This window comes from Asparagus officinalis, chromosome 8 (genome assembly GCF_001876935.1).
Source record: "Asparagus officinalis chromosome 8, Aspof.V1, whole genome shotgun sequence".
NCBI lineage: Eukaryota > Viridiplantae > Streptophyta > Magnoliopsida > Asparagales > Asparagaceae > Asparagus > Asparagus officinalis.
This window is the reverse complement of record NC_033801.1, coordinates 48,189,988-48,200,792: the sequence shown is the minus strand read 5'-3', so window position 1 is coordinate 48,200,792 and position 10,805 is coordinate 48,189,988. Positions and strand designations below refer to the sequence as shown.

The 10,805-nt window shown below is 38.2% G+C and overlaps 1 long non-coding RNA gene across 1 annotated transcript; it reads left to right on the top strand.

Moving 5' to 3' along the window:
- On the top strand, window positions 7,479–8,955 carry LOC109820013. The gene is made up of 3 exons (XR_002241685.1): window positions 7,479–7,571; window positions 7,949–8,009; window positions 8,696–8,955. It is a non-coding gene; the product is annotated as an uncharacterized LOC109820013 (long non-coding RNA).

The window sequence follows — 10,805 nt, the reverse complement described above, 5'->3', positions numbered from 1 at the left end:
AGAATAGATGAATGCAGAACTACAAGAGGCAAAATAGTGGAGTTAGCCCAAATAAGTCGATAGGGTAAATCTTAGCTAAAAAATGAGCCTTACCTAAGAAAATGGCACAAGCTTCGTCTAGAAGATGAGCCTCATCCAACAGATGAACCTCATCCAATAGACGAACCTCGTCCATCAGATGAACTTCATTCAATAGACGGGCCTCGTTCAATAGATGAACCTTGTCAATCAGATGAACCTCGTCTTAATAGAGGAAACCGTTCGTCTCCTTCAAAAAATCAAGCCCAAAATAGGCAAAGTTCAATTGTTCTAAACACAAGCTTTGCATTCGATGGCACTACCTGAGATAATGGGCAAAGCAGCAGCCTCGTCGAAGGAACTCGCCGTCTTCTTGCCCTTGCCTTTGCCGGCGGCGGTTTTTAGGGCTATAGATCTCAACGAAAACTTGAAGTTTATGAAGGAAGGAAATATTAAAGCTTGAAGGCAAAAGCTCTGTCAAAATCGAAATGACCTAGGGCTCAAAAAATTGAAGAAGACGAGTCAACTTTGTCAAAGGCAGCTGCCCATTTATAGGCAGGAAACCAAATCAGCGGCTGAGATTGCCTTCACGGATCTCGAGGCCCCTAGCTAGTGGCTCTTTATCAAGCCTAAAAAAGTGCTATGATGGATACATATAGCATTTAATGCTAACAAGACCTAATTGTCAGTCCCATGTGGGTCTAACGTAGTTAACATAGAATGACGAGACTTAAAACAACCAAACCTTGTCTCGAAGATCAGAGCTCACCCAAAAAAACGACAAATTTTGCTTCGAACCATGAAGTTCACCCCCAGAAGGCCAAGCTCACCAAGGGGCCAAGCTCATCATGCAAACCAAGCTCGTCATAGACAAGAAGGTTCAAAGTATTTCAGACCCCATACAACCCAATTCAGGTCTAAAAACTTTGAAGGGGGTCTTGTAGACAATAAAAAATCCAAGAAATAAAGCAGGGTTGAACCTCGCCACTGACATGACAAGGGTCATCACAATGACAAACCTCATCTCAGACAACAAAGCTTATCATTGGAGGTGAAGTTCGAAGCTCATTAGTGAAGACGAAGCTCAAACTCATTGGTGAAGACAAAGCTCAAACTCATTAGTGAAGATGAAGCTCACACTCATTAGTGAAGACGAAGTTTTCTCAGAAGATGAAGCTCACCATATAGAGAAGCTCGCTTTGTTGGACGAACCTTAGTGCATACCGAGGTTCATCTCATCAGACAAACCTCGCCACGCAGCGAGGCTCATCATACAAAGTAAGACTCGACATCAGGCGGTTAACAACCTTAAAGACCCAGTCAGCCCACGTGGTCTAAACTTGAGGAGTCAGTTATGCCCTGTCCATGATTTTAGTGCATCAGTTATACGCTAAGTCCTATAAATAGCCATGAGCAACTATGAATAGGCTAACTTGGATATTCGCACAAGGAGTACTTCGGGCAGAGCTTTTACATTCAAATTTAAGATCTGAACCTCGTTCTTAAGATCTAAAATCAATAGCAACCACCGTTGGCGGTGAAATCCATCAACAGAGGTTGATTCACCTCTCGAGTTGAAACAATCTTGTTCTGATCATCAACAGGAAGCAAACTCAACTCAAGCATTGAGTGAGGCATCCTTTTACCACACAGAATTCACGTTAAACAAAGGAGAAGTCGAATCAACCTTCTCCTCTTCTGTACTCAAAAAAGAGCGATTGTAAAGAGATTCTTACCAAGTGATAGGATCTCGTTTTCATAACTAAACAGTTAAGAGAACCAATCTTTGTTTCAAATATTTTTTGGGAACCTACAACAACGATAGAAGAGCTTTTTCTAGATTGGCCTTTTGAGCTTCCGACTCCTCCAGAAGCTTGAGGTAGGAAGCTCAAACTTGTCCTACCTGGCTGAACAACTCCTATTCCACCAGAGCTCTGCGAACCAGGTAGCTCCTGAGGCTCGAGTGAAGATCGACATCAGTGACCTCCCCTAAAAAAATTTCATCATAGGGGAGATAGAATTGCTCCATCGCTTTTGACTGGGTGAGCCGAGACTCAAGAACCAACCCCCTTCGTCAAGATAACGAGTGGGCTTGTGCCTATGCTCTAGGGTTGGCTCCTTGTCATGACGAGGTCCGACTCTGAAGGATCCTATCAACAACATCCTTAGCCTCTCCCACCTCTCTAGCTCAATCTCATCGATGCGATGAGGATACAGCCATCCTAATTCCTTAGAAGGAAGCTCCCCCTTTGCGACTGGTTCCTTCACATAGCGATGAGTCAACTCAGTGAGAGTCTCCGTCGGATCTCATTTGCCCTAAGGGCATCGACCTCGACCTCAGCCACCCAAAGGTTGGCCACTCTTCTCGTGCTGAGGGCCCATCATCAATATTGATGACTTTAATCTCCACCATCTCGGTCGTCTTCTTGGACCCTTGACTACCCACCTTCCTCAACCTTCTCTTCTTTTCGGTATGAGCAGTCACAAGCTCCGACCCGCCAATCCAATGGCTACCTCAACCACTTGAGCTTAAACCTCCATCGCCTCCAAAGGGACTAGATCCTAACGAAGGTGCTTTGCTGGCCTCGTCGAAGGCCCTTCATCAGGCCTCTCCTGAGTTTCAACAGGTGGAGCCATCTGCGCCTTGATGGCTTCCTTGGAACTCAACGTCAGCATTGCTGCCCTCGCCTTGTCCTTAGCTGAAGGAGGCATGGAGGAGATACTGACAACTTGCAAGACTGAGTTATCAAGTAAGGCTTCCATCTTACAAGAACCCGTGTACACCTTAATCTTCTCCAACGCACATCTCTCAGCACTGGACAATGGCCCCATCTTCAGAGCCTCCCTATAGATCTTAGGCCAATTAGAGTAGCCCAAGTTAGAGTCGTCTCCTAAGACCCATACAAACCTCTCCTTTCAGTCCTTGTTCGACTCAGGAGGGTTGGAGATTATCTTGTATCCCCCTAGCAACCAATGATGAAAATGAGCCTCATGCTGATGCACCTCGACACTAACAATGTTGCTAAGAAAGTTTAAGGTTAGTTCCCCCTAACCAATTATGAATTATGATGGCAATGAACCCTATTAGGGTAACAATCGAATTTGGCTTCATCTACATCGGTGATACCCCCAAGGCCTTAAAAACATGACATAGGAAAGGATGAAGGGGTAGGCATAAACTATATTCCAAATGCTTCACATACACCAGAGCCTGACTTGCATTATGGTCAAAAACTGCATGTGACTTCACTGGCACCATCAAGGTGAAAGCTCAAGGAATGTCGAACTTCTTATATAGCGCCCTCAACTATGGCAAGGTCACCTTAGAGTGAAAGTTCTCCAACTGGCCCTATCGAACTTTAACAGCAGAAGCAGCCATCAGAACTGTTTCAAAGGTTGTCGAAGAAGATGAATGATTAGAATTTTCCTCGATTAAGATTTAGAAATCTTCAAAAGAAATAACCTCCCTCTTATTATGGCAACCATATATGTAGGCACAGAAATAAAAAACTATCAAAATCCTAATGGTTGACTCCCTGCCCAACCAATGGTGGAGATCAATTCTAAAATTTGAAGAGACCACTCCAGAATCAAGGCACCCAAAGCCTTAATTAGCCCACAATCATACCCAAAGAGCGAGGAGATAGCAGCCAAAAATTATACTCTGACATCAGCAACATCCATCTAAAAAGACTTTTCAGTCACTCTTCATTAATGCACCTCGAGAGTTAGTAATCGACAGCTATTTAATCTTCCACCCGTACTTAGCTAACCGAGCTCAAGTGAGATGGGGCCATCTGTTATAGCCAAAAAAATCACCAAGTGCTAATCTCCCTAGAGAAGCCGACACATATCCTACCCCACACCTAATCAGACGAATTGAGGCTGAGATGACTCAAACTACTCATACGACCAATACTATGAGCCGACAACTTGTGTGGCCGAGTCAAAAGATGGTACTTGTCATCCACCTCACCCGATGGACCTTACGAACAACCCACACTCAGCCTACTGTATCAGCCGACAACATGCGTAATCGAGTCAAAAGGCGATACATGTTATCAGATCCAGATTAGCTCTACAAGGAACCTGCACTCGACCTGCTACATCAGCCGACAACTTGCATAATTAACTAAAAGACGTTATTTGTCGGCCATCTGTCGAACGGTTAAAGAGGTGGTAGTTTTCTTGAACCTTGCACCAACAGCTGTCTGCCCTCACATTAAATGCTCAGGCAAAGTCATCATGGCTCATCAACCCCCAAAAAAGTCTTTGCACTAACCACCTGGATGACCATCTTCACCAACGGCTACCACCTGTTATCACACTGATGACTCATATCACCCACAGTCGACACTTAGAAATTGTTTACTAATTTAACTACCTTACTAGACTCGGTCATAGTTCTATATTTAGCCCTCTCACCTGGGTATAAATATGGGCTCATCGCCTACTAACAAAGGGGATGCTTCAACCCTAGGGGTAAGTATGCAAATTATGCATACTTAGAACTACTTTCAGTTTATTAGTCATTGGTATCTTCTCCACTTAAGCTCAAATACTGACTTGACCGTCATAGGGACCATTAGAGAACCTAACTCCGGTCCTCTAACGAGTGCTATTATGTAGCTCCCTTATGCAGACAAGGGACCGAGAGAGATGAGGGAACCCACATCACAAGCTCCCTCGCTTAACTCAGGATTACCCGCTAATCTCATTCATGTCTGATAGCTAACATCAACAATGTTGTTCATTGAATTAAATTAGGATGTTTGAAACAAATAAGTTCTTTTGAAGTCTTGTATGACCCATAGAGTACTTATAAGATTGAGGGGGGGATAAATCTATAGGACAATTATAAGAGCAACAATGCTTTATAAATAAGAATTCATAACCACGAGAAAAATAATATGTGTTATTTTATTAATCTGAGTATATGATACAAATATAAATAATACATGACTCCTAGTTGTGATAGGACTCATAATCATAGACAAGACATGAGCCTGAGTGGGTTAATATTGGCCATGTACACATTTAGATATAAATTATTTTTTAACCCCCTTGCAAACTTAAGGTGAATCAAACACCGAAAGTTTGGACAAAAAATAAAGTAGCTAAGCAGTATTTTCTGTATTAGTGAACATATCCCCAAATTGATCTTTTAATGTTATGTAATGTAGAGAGATATGGTGAGAACTATGATCTTGTCAGATAATATGTCATTGCACCTCAATGTGTTTAGTGCACATATGAAACATGGATTATAAGCAATCTGAATAGCACTGTTATTGTCACAAAGTAGAGGAACAAGAGAAGGATTAGAGATAATTATATCCTATAGAAGATGACATAGTCAATAAAATTCAAGAGTAGTGTCAGCAATAGCATGATATTCCGCCTCAATACTAGACCAAGAAACTATGTGTTAGTGCTTGCTACATTAAGAGATAAGAGATGAAATAAGAAAGATGCAGTATCGAGTGGTAGATCAGCTAGTGTTAGGATCATCAGCCTAGCTAGCATCAGTGTATGCTCCTAGAATGGGAGGTGAATCAAATGGAAATGACAAGAAGCGAGTCATAGTACCCTAAATGTAGCAAAGAAGTCTGACCAAGGCTACATAGTGAATAGTTGTTGGTGTGGCCATAAACTAACTAAGAGCGTGAATAGCATAAGATATATCTAGATGAGTAGCAGAAAAGTAAATAAAGGCAACGACAATTTTCTAATATCGAGTAGGATTCAGTAGAGGATCACCATCTGATTTACAAAGTTCAAGTGAAGCTCCATAAAATCTATGACAACAGATGAAGTTGTAAGAGAGGCATCGGTGAGAGTGGCTCGCTTAAGAATATCTCAAATATACTTATGTTCAAACAATAGATAGCCACGAGGAGAGTATGCAATCTCAATCCTAAGAAAATAGCGTAAATATCTAAGATCCTTCATCTCAAACTGACTTCGGTGGTGTCGGTTGAGATTCTGGATAATAGATATATCATTCCTACTGATAATCATATCATCAACATACAAGAGGAGAATGATTTGACCCTGAGAAAAGCTACAATAAAACATCACATAAATCGCTGAGTTTTTTTGTAAATTCAATAGAGAGAATAGATTTTTAAAAGAACTCGAACTAAGCTCGAGGGGCTTGTTTGAGGCCGTAGAGAGCACGCCAAAGACGACACACATGACAGGAAGGAACATTAACTATGGGTGGTGGCTGTATGTAAATGATATTTATAAGTTCACCATTAAGAAAGACATTATTCAAATCCATCTGATGTAATTCCTAATGACGACTAGCGGTAATAGCAATAAGATGTGATTTTGACTAATGGTGTACTGTACTCATGAGATAATCTACAAGCAACAACATGAGCTTCGTGACGCTCAATAGAACCGTCTGATTTTTTTATTTTGAATATCAACTTACAACTAAGCAATTGGGTATCATGTTGTAAAGGAACAAGATCCCATGTATGGGTACGTTGAAGGGCCTATAGTTCTTCTTGTATAGCTTGTTATCATTCAGAATACTTAACTACCTCAGAACAAGATTGTGGTTCCTATAAAGAATGTATAAAGCAAGAAAGGATGCAAAATAGGATGAATAAAAATTAGTTATACAAGAGTATTTTGGAGGGGAATGACGATTTCAAGCAGGATTGGTCATGGTGGGGTTACTGGTAGGGATGCCAACGATGGTGGTGGTGGCGATGACGATAATGGTGATAGTGTTGGCAGTGCAACAATCAGTGAATCAGAAGCAGGAGTAGCCATGTTCATAGTATCAATTGAATTTATTTCATGAAGGGGTGAAGGTGACTCAAGAGATGAGGATGGAACAAGGATATACGACGGCATCGATAATGTTGATGTCGATATAGATGAATAGAGAAAGGGTAAATCTAACTCTTTGTTTGATGATAGTAGTAAAAGTTTTAAAGAAGATGAGATGACATGAGATTCTTCAATTATTTGGATCATAACATCTATAATCTTTGTGACATGGATTACATTTTAACATGATGCATCGAGCTCAGCAAGGACACAACTTATCTCATTCATTTTATGGAAGAAGAACAAAACAGACATAGTCAAAAACTCGAATCAAGGAATGATTAGATGAGTTTTGTGTGGTTGAGAGTATGTACATGTGTATGTAAATAAGAATGACGGGTAACATTGGTTTAAAGGATAGCAATAAGAAGAGCCTTAGCCAAAAAATATCAAGGAACATGTGTCTTGAGCATGATAGTATGTATAGTTTCAAGTGTTAGGTCTCATGTTTACGTGTAATAATTCTAAGTTTTAAGATAGATATATATAAGAAAAAGTATATGAGCTTTCATGTAAAATTAGTTAGAGGGTTATAATAGCAAAAAGAGACCTTTATAAATACCCAAACCCTACCCTTCTTTCCCCGTCAGCCATTCTTCCTTCTTCCCGTCTTTTTCCGCCGCATGCATCCGCCGCTCACCAAAAAAAAAAAAGTTAAGATCTGCACTGAGAAAGTGGGCGGTTATTATTAACACAATAACAAGGTATAAGTCTATCTCTACTTCCATCAGTTTTATATGGACTAGAGTAAGCATAGTTTCATGTTGTGCAACAAATTTTATTTTAACATATTTGGATCTTGTCTTAATTGATGGTTCCACGTCCTAGGTGATAGGCCTTGCTTTTGTGGCCATGGCTATTTTCCTTAATCTAGTGTAGCATTTTCCCGTCTCCTCTTCTTTTGTTTCTTTTAAAAAATTATTATGCATGCAATGTTTAACCGTGACTATAGGGTACAATAGGATATGTTGATTGATTTTAGTATAGTTAATTTAAGTTAGTATATCCTAAACAATTTTAATAGGCATTCGCGTCATAGATTATACAGAAATTCTGATGATTATTTATAAATATTATGTAGAAATTCCAAGGGACTTCGAGGAGGCGTCGTGATTGGTATTCCGATAGTCTTTCGGATTTGAGTAAGTGGTGAATTTATGCATTGTGCGCTGTGTTTTTTTTTATATAATTATATCAAGTATACTTGGATTTGTTCCTGACGGATTATATTCTTCGTATGAATACTAGTATATTATTTGTTGATTGGTTTGATTTTGTGTTGCTCATGGATATTTTGGTATAAGCCTATGCTTATTTTCTTTATCAATTGTTATGTCTTTTCATATAGTGATAGGTTGAGATGCATATGTGTTTGATTTATTTCACTATTGGTTGGCCTTTGGCATTTTTGTATGATGTGATTAGCTTTACGAACTTTGTTTATTGTTAAAGCATATGCATCTCAAGTCAATATACCGGTATATGTTGGATATAAGCAAGTTATTAACACAGGGCTCAATGTGCCTCTATGAGGTTTCTATTTTAGCTCTAAGAGCCCAAGTTTGGGTCTCATCGTCCCTACCACGGGCTTTATAATAGTGGGGTTTGCCAAGTCAACCGGAGTATCGAAGTGTTGACCGCATTGAAACATGACCTGCTTATTTCCATTGCATGTATATATTTTAAAAGTGTTGCATTATAGATTTTACTATTTTAATATTTCGCTTATCAAGTCAATTTATTTTAGTTTTGCTAAACCAGTGTTTAATGTATAAATTTATCCACTTATTGAGTTGTGAACTCATTGTGTTGTTTTCATTCTTTTCAGAGACTCAGGATTAGGTGGAATTGAGGATTTGCCAAATTCTTAGAACGAAGCAAAGAATATAATTCGAGTTTGTTATTGTCTTCTAGGCGAAGGTTAAATAAAGTCTTTAATGTTTAGTTTGATGAATTGAGAGTTTTGTAATAATGAGAATTCTTTCTTTAGGTTGAGATTTATTTCGAGTTGAGGAATATTTATTTTTATCAAGTTAATTGGCTTAGTTTGACTTTTGGGATTATAGAGAATATTTGTTGTTGGTTTTAGTTCAATGAAGAGATTTGTTTTAGTGCTCTTTTAATGAATGTATATTTTGGAGGACTTTTCATAGGTTTAGTCCGACTCTAATATTCCTTTGAGGTTCGAAAATTGGGGTCGTGACATTACGAGCCTACTATCTAATCTAGTTTTAATGATTAATATATAATTCCTAACAATGTTTGTCGAGTGTTTACATTTGATTGTTAGGTATTCTACACAAAGACCCTCGGTTGGAGGTTGGTTGGATTGCACCTACATGATCAGATCCATTGGATGTTGGAAGGAGAATAGGAATGAAGCCATCACTATTCAAGTTAAATACGAGTTCGTGCTTCATACCTTTTTTCAAGATGGAGGATTGTCCAAGATCAAGCTTAGCGAAGATTTCCATCTTGGGTATATTAGTCTAGGTGTATTTACTTTGTGTACTTATACTTAAAGCTCAAACTATACACACACATTGCTTTCCATTGTTATTGCTTTCAAGTTTAACCACATAAATATGAAATAAATAGACATAATCATATACACACACATATTTGTTTCATGTTTATATAATGATTTTATTAAAATCAAGCTTGACATATTCATTCAATGAAATCATGTTTATCATATTCATATTTTTGTAAATTTGCAAAATAATATGTTTATAGATTAAAGACTTAATTATACTATTTTATATCTTTTCTCAAGTTTATTAATCTATTTAAAAGAAGTTTGAAACTTGTTTGAAATCATTTTGTCAAAATCATGTGTTTTTGAGATTTCGTATTTTGACCAATTTTGTAAAATGATGAGTTTTCACAAATGGGAAATATAATTTGAAAAATTCCTCTTGTAACATATTTATTTTCATGTTTATAAATATTTTCCAAATTTTTATAATTTTTAAAATTTATTTGCTATTTTTTAAAGGAGTTCAAAGTTGATTTTTAGTATTCATAACATGTTGCGTGCACGTTATCAGTCGACTCACTACAATGATCAATTGACTGATAAAGTGAAGCGCAGATAGTGGTTTTCGTCTGCTCAATCGACTAATAACGTGCCAGTTGATCGATGAAGGCATCAGTCGACTGACGCATGTAATCAGTCGACTGATGATATGGTCATTGTACAGTAACGACTACTTTTCAAATTTTGTTGTTTTTATCTTTTTCTTTGATTTTTAGGGTTTGTTTTGTGAACATATATATACTCCTTACCCTCAAACTTTTGAACCTACTCAAGAAAGTTTTAAAATAAGTTTTACAAGTATTTAAGGGTGTTTAAGAAGTTTTTCAAGTTTGTTTGGTGTGAAGAAGTTTTCACAAAGAGGATGCTTATATTTTCGGTTTGAGGAATTCAATCTCATCTCTTCATCTACATCTCTTTGTGATTTTGGAGAATTTTTCTAAACTCAATTATCTAGCTTGTTTATTCATATTTACACTTGCTAGATTAATTTGAGTTAGATTTCATTTTTACTCATTGATCACACACATCCCTATTGAGCTTTTAGTATTTTCATACACTATATTATTAGGTAGTGAGTGTATCATTGAGAGTGAGCTTACATTGATTTCTCATCCATTGTAGAGAACAAACCCTTGTATTTGAGCTTTTATTGTGAGATCACATTGTAATACACAAGGACACTGAGAGGAGTGTGTGGTAAGAGACGGGGTTGATTCCAAGAGAAGTGGCATGGGTAGTAAAGCCTAGGGAGAGATTGTAAATCTGAGCACTTGAGGAAGTTGACACGGGCCAGGCTAATACTTAGAGGGTGTATTGTGTGATTGTATTTGTGTGAGTTGTGAATGTTTTCGGTGAGCTAGAAAACCGATTGTGTGAGATTGTGAATGTTTTCGGTGAA